General features: G+C 43.5%; 1 protein-coding gene across 1 annotated transcript in view; it reads left to right on the top strand.

Annotated features, from left to right (window-relative positions):
• bcl11ba (BCL11 transcription factor B a) overlaps nt 1-18,977 on the top strand; it is a 48,440-nt gene that overhangs the window by 10,801 nt on the left and 18,662 nt on the right. The window lies entirely within an intron of this gene.

Below are 18,977 nucleotides of genomic sequence, written 5' to 3'. Positions count from 1 at the left end.
TCCGTTACCTTTAATTGTCGGTGCAAGCTATTTTTAGAACGGCGGAACAGAGCCATGAGCTGCTCAGAGCTACGCTACGGAGGCTCATGGGATTTCTTGGCTTCCCTCATCAAACTCATCAAATACACAATCCAACAACTCCAAAAGGCTCTGGTGGACAAGTTGTGACCTGCACATTCACCACGCTATGAGATAATAACGGAACGTTACGAGACAGAGTTGTTTTCGAGGCAAATGCAGAGACTGCTTGCCGAAAAACTGCCTCCAACGGGAACGTGCATCAGCGGTTTTGCATGAATTTACCTCAAAATCAACTCCGTAAAATAAAGTTTCTGACTCAACTTCATTCAAAGAAAAAGATGCAACTTGCAGTAAAATGACTTTATCTGATGCTATTTATTTTGCAGTTTTCATTAGCATCATCAGCACAAACCAAAACATACAAATCCACCTACATAGAGTTTTCAGAAGTGGGTTGGGCTTGTGGTCTCAGGTTGGTGAGGGGGAAATGGATGACACAATGTTCAATTCATATCCAGGAGAAACTGCGTCCTTCAGTCGTTCCATCATGGCTAATGTATGTGGGCTCTTAGAAAAGTGTTTTTCTTTAATATGTTGGAGCTGTTTCTTGACAAACAACAGTTGTAGCTAAAAATAAATGTAAAGGGGTGCAATTGTTGCCACTGACGGTGGACGGGACGTTTCTCTAGATGAGAGAAGCCTGACACCTTTAAGGCAGCATATGAAATGTGAGTTGTGGAAAAGGAAACCCTGCCTGTGTTTGTCTGCAACAGTCTGACTGCCAAGAATGTGTACCATGAGTCTTACTGGAGGTATCACCCCTTTAGAAGCCAAACTCCTTCATCTTAACACTTAAAATCTGTCTTCGGAAAATATTCAGTGTTTTTTTTTTTTTTTTTTTACACCGCAGTTTCACTTTTAACTCGAAGAAACCAGTTCTTCAGTGTGGAGAGAGACCTCTTCTTTTATTTCTTTTGTTGTGTTTTTATGCAGTGTTAAAGCTCTGCCGTGTTGCTGCCATTAACTTTTTTTTTCTTTCTTTTTTGTGCAGCGTAGGTTGCCAGATATGAGTGCAGGTTCTGTTTTTTTTTGTTTCTTTTACAAGCACCAAACATGGCAACCAGGATGTCTCTAAAACCCCCCTAGTACAGCCACAACATTGTATATACTTTGTGTCTTTCTGTGTAAAACAACAAAGCTGGTTGAGCTTAAGAGATGTTGGCAGGTTTGTTTTTAGCACAGAGCTACGCTAGCTGTTTCCCCCCCGCTTCCAGTCTTTATGCTAAGCTAGGCTAACCACGTCTTTTCTCTGCTTAATGCACAGGCATGACACTGGCATCAATCTTCTCATATCACGGTTAGGAAAAACGCTATAGGAAGCACATTTCCCACAATGCTCACGTTACTCCCTCAAGGAAATAGGGACAGTGAGGCGTTCAAGTACGCACACATGTGAGCGGACGTTTTTGAAGACGTAGCCCGTCCTCTCCAGCACGAGAGAGAGAGAGAGAGAGAGAGAGAGAGAGAGAGAGAGAGAGAGAGAGAGAGAGAGAGAGATGTTGGTTCTATTGGAAGGAGAGGACAACAGAGAGAAGGGGAGAGACAGGCACATTACCCACTCAAAGCCCTAAACCCCCTCAAGGACTCGGTTAGTTGAAACAATTTGTGCAAAACATGACAGAGAGACTCACCCCGACTTTCATGGAGAAATCCAGCCTAAGCCATCTGCTTAAAAAGGTGAAAAGCTCATTAAAATTCAAATAAGCAAAGGAGGAAAAAACACTATGAGAGCAGAAGGAGGAGGGAGAAGAAGAAAAAAAAAACAGAGAAAGGGGGGATTAAAAAGAGGCTAGTTTCTCCCCCATTTAGTTTGGTAAAGAGACGTTTTAGCAGGAGAGCAGCTGCAAGAGGAAGAAGCAGCAGCAGTTATCTCTCAAACCAGTCAAGATGCTCATAAAAAGAGCCAGAGGGGAAGATTGAGGCTGCTACAAGAGGCTGCTCTCAGCCGTCCCGCCTCCCCACAGGTCAGCAGACTGCAGCTAATACCTCCGTCAGATCATCCGTCCAGTCTGACACCGCGACAGGAGACACACACCTTTGTGTTTAAAGTCAACACAACACGACATAAATCGGATCCATACAGCAGTCATGTTGCTTTTTTTTTTATTTTTATTTTTTTTAGAAAACTAGAATATCTCAAGTCAAAGATAAAAGAATCAAAGAAATATAAATCTGTCCTCAGAGTAAACAAGGACATGTTTCATTAAAAAAAAAGAAAAAAAAGATTTTGTTTTATTATTTCTGGGGCAGCAGGTGTTTTGTATTTTTTTTAAAATCGGTGCTGTGTCACCTCATGTGTGCTGAGAAAAGACAGTAGCATCCGTCTCCATGAGAACAGGAACGTATACATGTTGATTATAACATCCGGCTATCATCGGCACTACATTTTTTCCCCCTCATCCGCCGAACCACCGTATCCCTACGCAGAGAGCGCCGTGTTCCTTCACAGCCGGAGGTCAGCTGAGTCACTCACACTGAGCTAATCTTCACTTTGATTCGATGGGAAGATGAAGGCTGCAAATATTCTACATGATGTGTACATTTACACCCACATTGGATTGTTTTGTTGTTGTTGTTTTTTTTGTGTGTGAGTGTGTGTGTACAGCATCAAATCTCTCTGCCTCTGTGCCGTGTTCCCTGCTGCTTCTCCAAACTAGCAGTTCAGTAATATTCTGCAGGTAGCACGCTGGCTCCCTCACACATCCCTATGTACACCTCAGGAGGACCATCGCCTGTTTATAGAGAACGCAGAAAAGTGTCGCCCGTGATGTAGCACGGTTGTCTGTGATAGACGGAGTCAAGAGGTTTCAGTTTGTAGGGAGAACCATGCATATACCGTGGCATGCAAAAGTTTGGGCATCAAAATTTCTGTTAATGTGAACAGTTTAGCAAGTGGAAGATGAAATGATCTCCAAAAGACATAAAGTTACAGATGACACATTCCCTTTACAATTTAAACGAAATATACTTTTTTTTTCATCTTTTACATTTTCAAAATGACAGAAAAGGAAAAGGGCCCCCTGCAAAGGTTTGGCCACGATGCATAGTTAGTTTACCTAGTAGCCCCCCTTCTTTGGAAACTATCACACTGTGTAAATAGTAAATATCTTGTCTGATACCTTGGTCAAAGTTGTCTCAGAGCTCAAGTCTCCTGGGTTTCCCATTTTTTTTGCAGGCTGTTGCTTTGTTTCCCCTTTTTACTCTACAGTACAATTGTAGAAAACTAAAATAATAAACTGACATTCCTTAGAATATTGAGTGTTTCATGTGTAACATCTTACACTTCAGCTGTTCACATTAACAGAAATGTTGACCAGGCGTGCCCACACTTTTTGCACACCACTGTATATACAGCACCACCAGTAGAAGTGCGGACAGATTGTGCACTGATCTCAGAACAGCAGAAAAGCAACGTGATTTGTTTCTGTTCAGAGATCTAATTTTTACCTTCCGTTTGCATGGTGTGTGTTGAAGCAGACTAGGAGCGATGCTTTTCTGTAACTCAGGAAGCTCGGCGTGTTCTCGGGCCGTTCCTTAAGTTTGTGTAAAAGCTGCCTGACACGAGTCGATCCATCAGCCACCCCCCTATCCCCCTCCACTCCCTTGGACTAAACTTAGCAGAGCGGGAGGAGGGGGGGGGGGGGGGGGGGGGGGGGTGACTTGGCCGGCAGCCAGGGGAGGAAGTGCTCTCGCAGGTAACACTCCTTGCAGCAGGACACAGCTCCTCTGAACGTGTCAGTCTGCGGTTTTTGGCCTGACACTGTAAAACACTGTGTTTGGGTCTGAACTTCATCAATATTTTACCAGGCTGTTTCCTGCAGCTGTGGACAGCTTTAGCCCTGTGCAACCACGGCTCCACGGCTTTACATCCAAACACATAGCAGCAGCTACCAGGGGGGGAGGGGAGGGGAGGGGGTGTGTGAGTCGCAGCAGCGTCGGCGGAGCTGCACTCATGCGTGTGTGCGCTAATTGATTGGCGTTGGTCACGTTATTAAGTCGGCATTATTCATATTTATGTGCATAAGTATATTTTCCCTCCTGTGTTTAAATGCTCGCAATATATCTAACTGTAATCCTCCTGTGAAATCAGCTCCACATGTGCAGCGTTGGAAGGCTTCAAATTGTAATTGCACAATATTTCTTCATAACAGAACACGCAATAATTTTCACATTAAAAGCAAAAACATATTAGCAGCTCAATTGGACGTGCACTGCGGCAACTGTAAACTATATTGCTGCAATAACATTTTATGTTTCAAAATTACCCTCGGTATTTCACAATTTCCACATGAAATATGTCCAAGTAGGAACCTTATTAACACGAGGAGAGGACAGAGGGGTTTATTAATGGAGCCGGAGTTTAATTTGGAGAGAACAAGCTCAGCCCCGCTCATAATCACCAGGGGATTGAAATATGGCAGGTGGAATTTTCTCTTTGTAACTCAGACTGAGCTTTTTCCTCCTGTAGATTTTTTACACCTTCCATTACCTGGTGAAAGGGAGGGAGGGGGCGGTGTAAAGGGGGCGAGAGACCTAGGGGAGGAAGCAGGAGAGCGAGGGGAAAAGTGATCAGGGAGTTTGAATGTCAGCTCAGAACACGACTGACGACAACGCTTCATAATTGGCTCCCAGCAGGTCAAACTACTCCTTTATTCTCCAGCTTTTTCACTGCCATTCCTTCTCCATCTTTAATGGAACACACACACACACACTCATGCACTCACACACACACTCATACTTACATGTGCATCAAGACAAGTTTTTCTGTACTCCTAAATTAGATGTGAGTGTTTTTTTTCTTTGCTCTTTTTTTTTCCTCTTCTTTTCCCTGCATGGCTCTGTGTCTCAGCTGCAGCTCTGAAATGAAAATCAAGCAGCAGTGAGTTTCTGTGACTTCTACTGGAGTCAGTGCTGATGAACAGCTCCACTTGTTTTTAGCACAGAAACACACTCGTTATTCTTTTTTTCCCCCTCTTGCTGCAGACCGAAAGGACGTGTGTCAGTTGTGTCATGGCTGTTTTTGTGAAGTTTTTTTTTTTAATTGTTCAGATTTGAAATCTTTCCTCAATCTTTTTTTATTTCTCAATATTCTGTAGAACATTTTCCGACTCATGGTCCACTGTTGTTGGCCCACATTCAAGACCATAACAATACAGAGGCCACATAATATCTTCTCAGAGCTCTGTTTATTTGAATGGTAACAAATGGACACTGAAGACTATAAACTGAGAGCGGAGGACAGTCTGTTTGTCTCTCTGTTGGACAGGTGAGAGGTCACCGTCTGTCTCGTGACTCTCTTTACTTTAATTTCCTCCTGTTGATCTCCAGATCTCCTCTATTCATCTCTATTGTGGTGCTCCAGGTTTTGCCATGGATGTGATCTGGTTTGCTGGCAGTGTGCTAATAGTAAAATTATTTTCATTGGCTCATAGATTTGCTTTAAAGCCCCAGTATGTAACTTATTTGGCTTTTTTTATTTTATTTTTTTACAAATGAAAGCTTTCTCGTACCTTAGATTGAGTTGTTACAAGTCGTTACAAATATACAAGGGGGGGGCGCACCGTAACTTGGCTGCCATGTTGCATCGCCATTTTTTACGTTCAGTGGCAGCGTGACCGTAGGTAACCAAAAGCAAATTCCCAACATTTTGAATATTTCTAAAGGTCACATCCCACACACATCCCATACAAAGCAGGAAGATGTATGATGTTTCTAGTCAGAGGTGAAGTGATTTTGTTCTGAGATGAACTTTCAGTAGCAGTCAGCCTTCTTCCTGCTCTTCCTCCACTTCTTATCTCATTCCTGGGCATTAATGATAGCCATCAGTACCATGGCTGGGTAACACTGTGTGTAGATCAGGATGAAGATCCCTGCTCCCTGTTTATGGATGAGGAGGTTAGTGGTGGTCAGGGTACGTCATCATTCCCAACAACACAACCCTGGAGTTACGTTTCCTAAACGCTCTGTTGCTGGGAGACCACAGGACTCCAGGGGGGTCCTAACAGTGTGGATTAGAGAAAAGAGAGGGAAACTTGTCATTTTTATTTACTGTACCACACACACACACACACATCCATGCAGGATACACAAACACATATCACTGAGCAGCGTTTAACACCACCTGACACAACACTGTGCCGCCCTTAAAGCCTCGTCAGGCACGGTTTAATTCAGACGTTTAACTAAGTCCAGTTAGAGAGGTGAGGAACACACACAAACACACACAGACGAACGCACACAAACACACATACATAAAAGGAGCGTGCGTCGTTTTGACAAACTCGAATATGATGACACCTTTTTAATCTGACAGAGCCATTTGATAGGTTGTGTGTGTGTGTGTGTGTGTGTGCCAGCTGTCTAGCTCTACATCTGCTTTTCACACCAACCTTTTCTGCCTCTTCTTTCCCCGCTGCCTTTTATTGGCCTGACTGCAACAGCAGGACAGAATGACTGACTGACTTGACTGACTGACTGACTGACTGACTGACTGACCAGCTGATGATGTTACTGCATTAGTCTCCAGATGGAGAGCTGGAGTTTCCCTACTGGTCATTTGCTCTTTTGGAATGAATTAGTATGAACGGTTTGTGTTGCGTGCTCAGAGGGCGTTCACAGGCTGCAGATGTTTACAGTGGTTTAACAACAGTTTCACACATTGACCAGACATGCACCACGTTTACAGTGAGTCCGGTTATTGTTTGTTTCAGTTTGTTTCATTCTCTCAGTCTCTCACTCCGTCTTTCACACACACAGATGGTTACACACAGAGATGAGAAGCTGTTTCACAAACACACACACACACACACACACACACACACACACACACACACACACACACACACACACACACACACACACACACACACACACACACACACACACACACACACACACACACACACACACACACACACACACACACTCTCTCTCTCACACACACACAGTCTTAACTTGATTATCAGACGGAAAAGAGAATAATTTAATACCCATTATTTTACACAGCATGCAGAATTCAACAAGAGGAATCACACAGACAATTATCAAAAGTCATTTTCAACAGTGCATGTTTGAAACTTATCTAAACATTATTCGCATAAAGACACACACACACTCACACACGCATGTGCGCACACACATACACACAAACACAAATCTTTAATAAATTATGACTCGAACACAGTGGTGTGTCCTTAAAATATTTACCATATGCTTATTTATCTTCCAAATGAAAGCACACAAACCTAACAAAAGAGCAGTGTGTGTGTATGAGTGTGTGTGTTTGATATAACAGCCTGTACTTTAGAGGCATTACGGCGCCCGCTGCTCTTGTTTTTTTGCGTTGTTTCAATAAAGCTGGGAGGCCTCTCGGATGGAGCGCCGCTCTTTTTGAAGTGGTAATTACTCCGGTGTGTACCACTGCCCGCTCCCTCTCCCTCTGCCTCTCTCGCCCTTCTGTATCCTGTATGCTTTTGGCTAGTTTCAATTTGATTGTGTGTGTGTGTGTGTGTGTGTGTGTGTAAGTGTATGTGGCTGCATTCACACAGTACAATTTTGATGCATTTCCAGTAGGCCTGTAAGGATGCAGACACACACGCACACACATACACACACAAACAACCTATCAAATCGATTTTTTCTCCTTTTATGTATATGTGTGTGTTTGTGTGTGTGTAAGTTGAAAAATATCATTTATAACTTATTACTCAGTGACAAAGTAATTACATTAGTTCACTAATTGCTCATGACTGTGTTTGTTGGGCGACTGTATCACCGCCTCATGTTCCAGGTTGTGTTCACTGGGGATCAAACCACGGTATTTTTAGTTGCTGTCTAAATAATGTGTCACACACTCAACTGGCAGCTTTTTCAAAAGAAACAAGAGTTTAGTCAGTTTTAATTAGATCCCTGATTCAGAATATTGGCATTTCTACAAACTCGTCATGTGGAGCATGGGAAACAATGTGTAGCAAAAAATACTAATACTAATAATAACAATAACAATATATTATTTTGAACGGCACAGCAACACAAATACCAAATTACCTCCGGAGTCAAATATAAAACAGTGAAATGTCAATGAAAATGAAAAACACATCACATAATAAAAGCTGTTTTATAAAAAATGTGTCATAAGAGTTGAAGCTGATCTCCTCTGGCAGGTTGTTCCAAAGTCTCTGACAACAAAACAACTCCAAAACTCCAAATCACACAGAATAGAGCAGCACGACTCGCTCTCCGCTGCTCTGGGAGGAATAGTGTAGAGAGGATGCATGGATGACAGTAGAACAAAGATTTGCTTATAGTTTGGTCACATTTTTGCTTAATATTTATCATGTGGGAAAACCTAATAGTTTGTTGTTGCAGCCACAAACTACTAATGATAGGCATGGCTATGCAACCAGGCATGCCTTGAGTGCTCATTTTACCCTAAGAACTGAGGCATTTAGGAGAACTGTAATGTATAGAGCAATATTGACGTATTGGAATCGGCTCCCACCACATATGACCAACCTTGAACATGAATGAAGATTCAAAAAGTAAATAAAAGAGGCCATTATTAGTAAAGAACTTATATTTTTCTAAGGTTTTAAAAAGTCTAAGTTGTTTTTATTTTGTTTTATTTTTGTTTTTTTCATTTATTCTATTCTGTAATTTATTGTATTATGTCTTGATTGTCACGTATGAGTGCCTGGACCCCAGGAAGAATAGTCCTTACCAAGGTGAGGACTAATGGGGATTCATGATAAACTAAACTAAGTTAAACAAAGCCCCCACTCATCCCTCTTATGATTTAAAATTGAAACTGGATTAAATATGTAGGAATAAAACAGCAGAGACCAGTTTATCTTCTATAAGGTCCAGGTGACTCCAGAGTCTTGGTGTGGGACTGGGCTCAGTATCAACCACTCTGAACTTCAGACCTGCTGTGAATGTGTGTATGTGTATGTACAGTATGTGTGTGTGTGTGTGTGTGTGTGTGTGTGTGTGTGTGTGTGTGTGTTGAGGGAGACAGAGAGAGAGGCTCATTTTCCTTTCCCTCATCCACTTCTTCAAAACGCTCGCTCTACCTTTCCTCTGTAAATCCAGCATCGTGGACACAAACCAGACACAGAGAGAGAGGGAAAAAAGAAACAACCAAGACATGAAGGCTGGAAAAGACGGAGAGAGCGAGGTAGAGAGACATACACAGAGAAAGAGAGCGAGAGAGAGAGAGTTTTCACCATTAATAGAGCATAAAAAGGCAAAGCAGCATCTCATGTGCTTCTTAGCATTTTCAAAATCCCTTTTTGCGATTTTCGCCTCATCGCCTCTCTGCCGCGTTAATCACTTTGCATGCACTCATTTAAATATTAAAATTTTTTTAATCATCAAAGCCAGTGAGCATCATGCATATTCATATCATCTTACCCCCCCCTCCTCCTCCTCCCCTCTCCTCCATCCCTCCATCCCCTGGATCTCAGGTTCATTACTCTGCCTGCGTAGCCATTAGCCACTTCCCTAATCACACAGTTTAAACATGCAGACTTGCAGCCCCCTTGTATGCGTGCACACACACATGCAAGCACACAGTTACACACACACAGCTAGCCACTAGCACTAACCAGTGCTAATCCGCTAACTAGACTAAAACACACAGGCATCCCTCCAGTCTAAACTGAGCGGAGCAGACCAGACTTGTCATCCATCCTGGCTGCTAGATGGCTGGAGCTGGGAGTATTTGTCAAGAGGCTCGACGAAACCCTCATTTGCATAATGACTTTGTAGTTCTGCATTAATAAAATTTGCATATGAAGCCATGTTAATTACTCCTGATCAGCCTTTTTTGCATTCATGCATGGTAATTTTCAACGACTTGCGAAAATTGATGTCCTGGCGTCAGGGATGAGATTGTGGAAGAGGCTGCTGTGCGTGTGTGTGTGTGTTTATGTATGTGTGTGTGTGAGGATGAAGATGGGGTGGAGATGATGAAGACGTGGGTTGAGGGAGGGCGGGGTGGGGGAAGCTGAGCCAGGTTTGTATGTGTGTGTGTGTGTGTGTGTTTTTATTATTATCAGACAGCATCTCTCTTTCTATGTCTGTAACGTAACTTTTATGAAATCTCCTTTAATTGTCCAGAGTAACAGGAGAAGCTTTTCAGCAACACCCCCCCACCCCCTCCCCATTCCGTCATACAACACGCACACTTGCTCATACTCACTGTAGCTGGCTGCCAGCCACTGGTGAAGCTTTTGTTTACTCTCAGTTCCTCATTTCAAACAGCAGAGACTTGATTCTGCTCAGATTCTACAGCAGATTCGCAGCATTTTAAAGAAGATAATTTGGTTCTATTGAAAGTATTATTACCCTGTTCCTCTCTTTCTCTCTCTCTCTCTCTGTGTGTATGGCGGAATAGTTAAGTATATTTCTTTGACATTTCTGATACAGCATCCCTTTAAACAGAACCACATGTGAGGAGGTTTAGTGCCATATGATTCACACTGTATTTATTGGAGTGGAGGTACAGCCGCCCTCCGAGGACGTCTACATCGCTCTTTGGCTTTTAATAGCTTTTGAGAATCAGCCTGTCTTTGATGAAAATGGCACCTAAGTGAGTGAACGTTGATTTTAGAAGCTTTTCCATTTATTTAAAGCTTTTCCCTCAAGGACGCGCTCATTTGAATTTCCCCACCGGGCTGATCAGGTTTTAACAAAACCTCCCCGCTTTAACCCAGACACTTTCACCGCCATCCCTCCAGAGTTCAGGCATTTATTCGCAGGATTTCTTTGGCCCTCCCCGCTCGTGGTTTTGGCGCAGGCTGTTTTGAATGTATGTGTCATATGTGTTTTTCTTAGATGTGCAAAAAAGAATCGAGTGAAACGGAGGGGCCCGGCGAAAAGGAGAGAAATGTGTGTTTTTCTTGGTGGTCTCTGATTCATTTCAACGCAAAACAACAGAATTAAAGCCAGAAGCTATTAGCAGCATGGAGAGTCCGGGGTGCCGGCCAAAGCGCAGACATTTCCAACAGGATGGACATGAATCACAGGCAGTCATGGAGAAAGGTTTAAAGTGGTAATACTGAAGATTCCTCTCTTCTATTTGTATTTCCCTGCGTCTTTAGTGGTGAGAGCTCATGAGAGCTTTCTGTTCTGCTCTGCACGTCCCACTGATCACCTGTCAGTCACAGCCCAGGCTGCTCCCTGCAGGTCGTGTAGGCAGCTCAGACTAAACACTGACATCTTCTCTCTTAATCTTTAACATCATCTATAGGTCCCATATTGGATAAAAGTAGATGTTCCTGTGTAGTGTGACTACAAAGCAGCTACAGGTTCTATATTAATACCGTGAAAGTATCAAAGCCTCAGCCCACAGAGAAATGCAACACAGCCTGTATCCAGAAACTGAGCCTTTAAAACCAGCTGTCAGGACTCCTGTGACTTTATAAAAGACAAATATCAAAAAATACAATATCAGATTGTTTTTGTCTGGACACCTGGAGGGAGTCATGTCACACAGGTGGAGTGATAGCAGGTGTAGAGTTCACTGTTAAAGGGGGACTATGCAAGTCTGGTCGCTTTTCCTCTGTTTTGCTAACCCTCCTCCTGGCCATGTGCATTTGTTTTCAATTAATCCGATTGGATGGATAACGATGGATAACATTATCTATCATATTATGCATTATGATGTGTATACTGTATATGTGTAGTCCTATCTGTCATAAACAAGAGATTTCATGTTACGGGGTGCGTTTGTGTCGCGGTGCAGCAGAGACAGGAGCTGGGACACCGGGTCAAAGGCTCTGATCTGGCAAGGTTGGTTTTCAGCCAAGAGACGCTAGGTGGAAGGCAGAGATCCTCCATTCTCCCTCGTAACAAGTTAAAAGTCATTTATTTAACAATCACAATTACTCCAAAGCTGTTTAATTAAGGTAAAAATGTAGCATCAAGGTAAAAATCCTGCATAGTTCCTCTTTAACGTCAGTGTGCCTCTGGATCAGAAGCTGCACATGAACATTCGCGCATCGACCATCCACTGATCATTATGTTAAAATATTAAGAAGAAAAAAGAAAAAACAGATTTATAAGAAGATAAAGTGATAAAAAAAGTTCAGTCACAGTTGTGTAAATCTAGTCCGATAGAAGTGAGCCGGGCCGACGCGCCGTCAACATCCTCGCTTTGTGTGTCATCGCTCGGCTTTTGTGACCGAGCGATCGGATCAGGCGATAGAGCGCAAGGTGTAGTTTGTTTCTGATTATGTGTTTGAGTGGGGAGCTGTTGTCAGGCAGGTAGCATGTGAAAGTGAATAGAAGAAGAGGCTGATTGAGGATCTTTGTCCGGGCGACAATGGCTGGATGCAACGCTATACTTCCCTTCTGCTTTCACCCGCACTCGCTGCTGATGGGATTTCAGGACGAGGCCCTGCAGGGAAGGCTGCGCCCCGCGCTCATTCTCAATTCTATTGTGCACTATATAGGCTGCAGTGTGTGTGTGTGTGTGTGGTTGCAGAGGAACTGTACCTGCCGTTTCCAGTGTCCATTTGTGTATGTGTGCCTTTGATTTTTATGTCAGTTTGGAACGTGTGGATGTGAGTTTGCATGCTTTATACAACATACACTGAGTCTGAGTCTGAGTGTGTGTGTGTGTGGGGGTGCTTGTAACAATGTGGTGTTTTTTTTCAGTCAGCACAGCAGTGGGTTCATGTTTAAACTGGAGCTTTATACTGAGAGCAGGGGAGGTGGGTGTCACATCCTGGCATATCTAGAAAATATTCCATCCATCTGCACTTAAATGAATCATTCACAATATTTACATCCAAATCAGCGTGTGTTTTCCTGCTTCCTGTCTGTGATAAAGCAGCACAGGTCAAGCCGTGCAAGTACGAACGTTTTGTGTAGTTCTGGATTCAAACGTATAGCGATGACACTTTTTCTCCTCCGACACGAAGATGCAGCAGTCGCCGTAAAAAAGTTCAGTGTGCAAACTCTGCCAGGCAAAGCCGACGTAGTATCACAAATCCACAACAACAATGCACACTCATCTGATAGTGACTTGTCTGCAACGTGTGTGCAGTCAGAGCGTGTTTTCCGGAGCTGCATGTAACTCTCTCTCTCTCACAAAAAAAAAAAAAACAGAAAAAAAGAAAGAGATGGTTTTCCATGCCTGGACTCACAGTAAACAGACTGCTCTCCACTCTTCATCCAGATCATGTGCATAATGTTAACAGGCAGTAGCTCATGTGCACATGCATGATGACGGACATGTCAAAAGTCAATTCTTAAATATGTGTGTGCGAGTAAAATCATTAGTACCCTGATGATATTAATGAGTGTGTGAAATTATTAGCGCCCATAATCTAGCAGTCTACTGAATGACTGCAGGGGAAAGACTGTATTCTCCTTTAGTCAACTTCAGAATATATAGGAATAAAGGAGCAACAAGTTTTTGTCAGAGTAAATAAATCAAAAACAAGTTCAGCAACAAGTCTATATCAGAGGTTGGAAACAAAACGCACAAACTGACTATATCTCTGAGGATTCTGAGAGAAGAATTGATTAAGATTATTAATTATGATAATAAATCTGTAGTTCACAGGTGATAAGCTGTGTTCAGAGATTTAACAATATTAAAGTATAGTATCTGAATTTATATATACTTCCTTTGTGCTGATTATACCTTAATTCTTTTGATTTTATCTTAAAAAAAGATTAGCAAATTGTGTGATTATTATCATTTTTTAAAATGTATTAACAGCCCCATATAATGTATAATGTGTAAACAAAAAACGTCTTGTTAAAAATAAGTTTTAAAAAGTTTGCCTCTGCTGAATGAACATCAGTTTTGAAGTTTAGAAAGCCCTAAAACAGAAGAGCCGCTGTTAAACTTTACATACGGTACCATCTCCATCTCCAATCTCCTTCTCCACAGAAGATCTACAGCCAGGTCGTGCGATGGATGATAAATCTAAAAAAGAAAGCAACTAAACAAAACAGAATATATTATTTGTCAGTCTGGGCTCTGGTAGGTGGCCTGGAAGGTGCTCCTTCAAAGAACAGGAAATTCCACTCAGGTTGCAGTAAAGACCCGGGTCGTTCTGCTGAGACACAGCAGATCCTGTGTCAAATGAGAATGTGATGCAGCAACAAACATTTTGTAGGAAGAATTAAACAAAAAAAAAAGAGCTCTAAGAATAACACCTCAGCAGCTTTTTGCATTCGTATCCATGCAAAGGTGAACTTGGCTACACACTGAGCAACGTATGAATTAGGGCGCAAAGACTTATCGTTTTCCACATAAAGACATCAAACTCCCTGTGTGTAACTTCATGCTCAGTAGAACTGTGGTATCTTCCTACCACAGCAGGGGAATAAACTTGACAGGCTGGCCTGGGATTGGCCATAAAAAATGTTTGGCACGCAGGTCATTGCCAACTCTCTCTCCAGCAGCTCTTTGGTCTTCTTCTGCCTTTTTTACTGCCTGAAAATATCTCCTGCCTTCCAGCTCTGTTATAACACCCGTGCCATTGCAGAATTCTCCGAATTAACTCCTGAGTTTTTGCTCGGACTGAGACCAAGTCGCGGGGATTTTCGAAAGGCAGATTTCTCCCCGTCGAGTCTCGGAGACGACGCTGTGCTTTGTCTTGTCTCCTCCTGCCAGAACAGTCTGTTCTGTCTCACCGGCTTTGAGGATCTGAAATCTGCAGCCATTTCTCATGTCGTCTATCAACCTGACATTGGTGGCTTTTTTTGCGCTGCAGCTCTGCATACAAGATGTTATTTTGCTACACAACACCTTGGAAATAGGTAATACATATGGTAAGCCCTGCCAGCCGGGAGGAGGGGGGCGGGGGGGAGGGGGGGAGGGGGGACTGACGCGCTGATGCTTCAAAACCTCTTTGGACAACAGAGACGGAAACGTAGCTCTTGACTAAAAATAACTTGGCAATATTGTCGCCGCACAATAGCAGGCAGCAGCAGCAGCTCCAGCCCCGGCCGCACGGACAGGATGGGATTACCACAGTATTTTGCAGTATTGGAGTGTGTGTGTGTGTTGGGGGGTAGGGGGGGGCTCATGACTGCCCCTCTCCTCTACAATGGGCTGTTGGCGTTTAGCACCGGCCAAATCACCACTTAACAAAAGCTAATTTCTCACTTGGTTAAACTGGGAAGGATTAGGGGCCCTGTGTCGGCGCAATCCATGTTTGGTGAAGAGTGAGGGATGGGGTGTGGGGGGAGTGTGGGGGGGGGCGGTGGTGTTAGGAAAGGATTTAAGCCTCAATTACAAGGGACTGAGGGCTTTTGTGTGTCCGTGGCAAAGGTGGGAGAGCGAGGTTTAGCAACTTTGCCGGAGATGTTTGCCGCCTCGCCGTCCACGCGCGCGGAGGTGTGTGTGCATGTATGTGTGCGCAGCCGAGGGTGGCATAGCCTGACAAATACATGTTGATCCCGTTGTTTAGGAGGGTTTAAGCCACCCCCCCCCCCCCCCCACACCTCCCCACAGTTCCACATAGTAACACTACTCAGGCTACAACATGAAGAGGGAGGACTTGCAATCAAAGCTTATGCTACCACAGCAATTTAAACCCTTTGGTGTTTGTGCCGTGTCATGGAAACAAAGACAGGTTGGGTATTACATTGTCCACTAACTGCAGCTCCTGTCCTCAAAGCTTCCCTCAGAGACAAGCCCTTAAACTTCTGAGGGTGTTTGAAACATCCTCCATCAATAACTTTTTTTTTTTTTTCTCTCAAAGCATTTCATTCCACTCTGTCCGTCCAGCTCGGCTGAAACACACCTGCCCCTTCAAACACATTAACCCTCATGTTCATGTTAAACAATTTTGTGTTCCTGGTCAAAAATGACTGTTCTTTTAGGACTCAAACATAAAACTGTAATAATACATAATTATCATCATTTGTTTCATTAGTTTTTTTGATCAACTTAACATTACAGGTTTGGTCTGTTATTTATGGCCTGTATGCCTCATTCATCTGAGCTAATGGCATACGACAAATGAGGATGTACTTGAGCTCAGTTTTTTACACTAATCGTAGTTCCCCCATTCATTTCTAATGGCCGACCATTTTTGACCGGCACAGCAATAATGTACACAAGTTGAATAAAAAGCACAAAGTTGTATGCAAATGAATATAATTCATTTTGTCTTTTGAAATCCTCTTTGTAGACAAAGTCATGAAATCTTAGGTCAGTCTGATCACATTAACTACATTTTTCAGAGATAAAACTTTTAAAACGTAACATAACATAAGGGTTAAAAGACATTTGACCTAAAGTGAAACATAAAGTCTTATAGCACCTTGCTCAAAGCCTTTACCACCTCTGTTAAAATGCTTAGCTCCCTCCGCCACCGTAGCTCTATCAACTCTCACTGGAGCACCCCCCCCTTCCATTCTCCACCCGGTGTTTAGCAGATGTTGCCTCTTATGCCCATCTATTTATTTATTGAGAGGGACATTCCTGGTGGCAGAGCAGTAAAAGCAGAACAGCGGTTTGTCTCCATACTTCATTCAGAACCAGATTTTTTTTTTAAGCTGGTTTCAACATCTCTCATCTCCTCCAGACTTGTTGGGGGGGGGAAGAGAAGTTGGGAGGGGGTACAGAGAGAGTAGTGGTGGTGGTGGTGTGTGGGGAGAGTTAGATTTCCTCCCCCCTGAACAACAAAACCCTTTGGTTTGAATCAGAGCTTCGCCTCACCCCTGCTGACATCCCTGAATTATTCACTTAGAGGAAAAGATAAACAAAGCTTGCTAGCTACAGTTGTTCTATTGATTTCTCTGGGCAACATCACAGATAACAAAAAGAGGGCCAGAGGAGAGGTGCTGAGCTGCTACCGTCTCTCTCCTTTTTTTTTTTTTCATCTGTAAATAAATCAATAACACGCGTAGTTTTTTCTCCTGAGAAAGCAGCCCATGTCCCGTTCCCCAGGAAAGCAAATAATGCATTTAAATCTTTTATCATTGTTGTTTAGGTAGTTAGAGCGTGTGTCTATGGATCGGGGGGCCTTCCCATGTGGGAACACTCTTCTCTACCTGTTGGTTTCGACTAAAATTGCCCATCAATGGTGGAATTTGCTGCTTGGAGCGAAGCCGGGTTGGGGGTGGGGGGGATGAGGGGGGTTGACCAAGTAAACAATGCTGGGTGAAGGCCAACAACTGGTGGTTCTACCCCTCTGATTAGAAACAGGCACGTCCTCTCGCTCTCTCTCCTTTTTTACACGCAGAGAAAGCTGGAGCGAGAGACGTTGGATTAATGTGATGATTAATGTAATTTAATAAACACCCTCTCTCCCTTACTCTCTGTTTAAGATGCTTGTGTGCATGTGAAAAGGGTCGACGGTAACGAAGCACATTTCCTTTCCGTGCTTATTTCCAGATCCTGATTCACAGTTTTTGCCATTTCTATCAGTTTCTACGAGCTTTTTACTTTCTGGGCCGGGCCGTTGTATAGAGGAGAAAGGTGATGATAACTCCCCAGCGCCCAGTAGGGCCCACAAAAAACCCCAGAAGTCTAATATTTGTATGACTTAATTATTCTATAATACTGATAGTAATGCTGCATTAGCATCAAAACAAAGTAGGCTAAATAAAACATGATAATACATATGTTGTCTTAGAAAAAAAGTGGAAAAGTCAGTGGTAGGGGCCCACATTTCAGGGGCCCCAGAATTCGTAGCAACGGCCCTGTCCCTCGGTTCCACAGTCAGTCTTTTCACAGTCATTAGATCCCTGAAATGTGGATGTGTTGATATTAAACAAAACAAAAAAAAACACTTTTGAATACCTAAGAATTTAAAAACCAAGATTTCCCGTACTTAAACTCAAGTAAAAATGTGACTGAAAGACTTTCACTCACGTCGGAGTTATGTTTGAGCAGGAGGATCAACAGTAATGCAGCTGTGTACTTTGTCCACCTCTGGTTCTCTGTTGGAAAATAGCGCAAAATGTGCATATTTTCACATGCACATGACACACAGATATTTTTTTGGCAAATTCAGTGACATTCACGGCCAGACACAAGATCCCTTAACTGCCCCTTTGGCACCACTTGAAGGCTTGCAGATAAAAGGGACCTGGGAGGAAATTGCAGGTTGGCAGGAGCGGTGTTTTCTCTCTCCTCGTCTAAGGCTGCTTAATCACCAGAGAGCTCCTGCATTGTTTTTTGCTCCCTTGGCCCCACAGCACGTTATTATGTCATCAAGATGCTTTGGTACACTGCAGCGCTGTACAAACGGCAGCATGCAGGCATTCACACCCACCCACCTGAGGACCTAAGGACTTCTCTCTCCTCTGCCCAGCTGTGATTGGTCAGCGGATACAATGGGTCCGGCCGCCAGCGAGCGCTCGCCCCCCACCCAAACCCCCGACCCACCCCCCTCGGCAGACCTCCTGTCATGGCTGCCAGCATGGCACCGCCATCTGCCTGGGCTGTGGTGAGAAGTCTCGCTAGCGAGGGAAATCAGATCAGTGCACCCTGGGTTAGCTTGATGTGAGCTCCACTACCACAGCTAGACAATGCATTCGCACACACACACACACACACACACACACACACACACACACACACACACACACACACACACACACACACACACACACACAGGCACTGAGACGAGCAGAGCGGATCCAGCAGACGACGTCTTGACCTAAATGGTCAGTTCTTGAGTCTAATGAGCAGGAGCCTCAGCTCTGACCAACACCACCACTGCAGTGTGTGTTTGTGTGTGTGATATAAGTAAAGAGACAGAAAGGCTGATCTAGCATCTTGTTTAGAGCGCCTCGTCTAGAGGTTTAAAGACGCTGCTGTGTTACTCTCCTAAACTCAAACAAAGGAACTGGACGTTCCCTACTCAGAATCCAGAGATGTTGTTTTCCCAGAAATGTCAAACCAGAAGGATCACACA

Source organism: Trachurus trachurus (assembly GCF_905171665.1).
Source record: "Trachurus trachurus genome assembly, chromosome: 22".
Taxonomy (NCBI): domain Eukaryota; kingdom Metazoa; phylum Chordata; class Actinopteri; order Carangiformes; family Carangidae; genus Trachurus; species Trachurus trachurus.
Note: the sequence above shows the minus strand (reverse complement) of the source record. Positions and strands in the feature narration are given on the sequence as shown.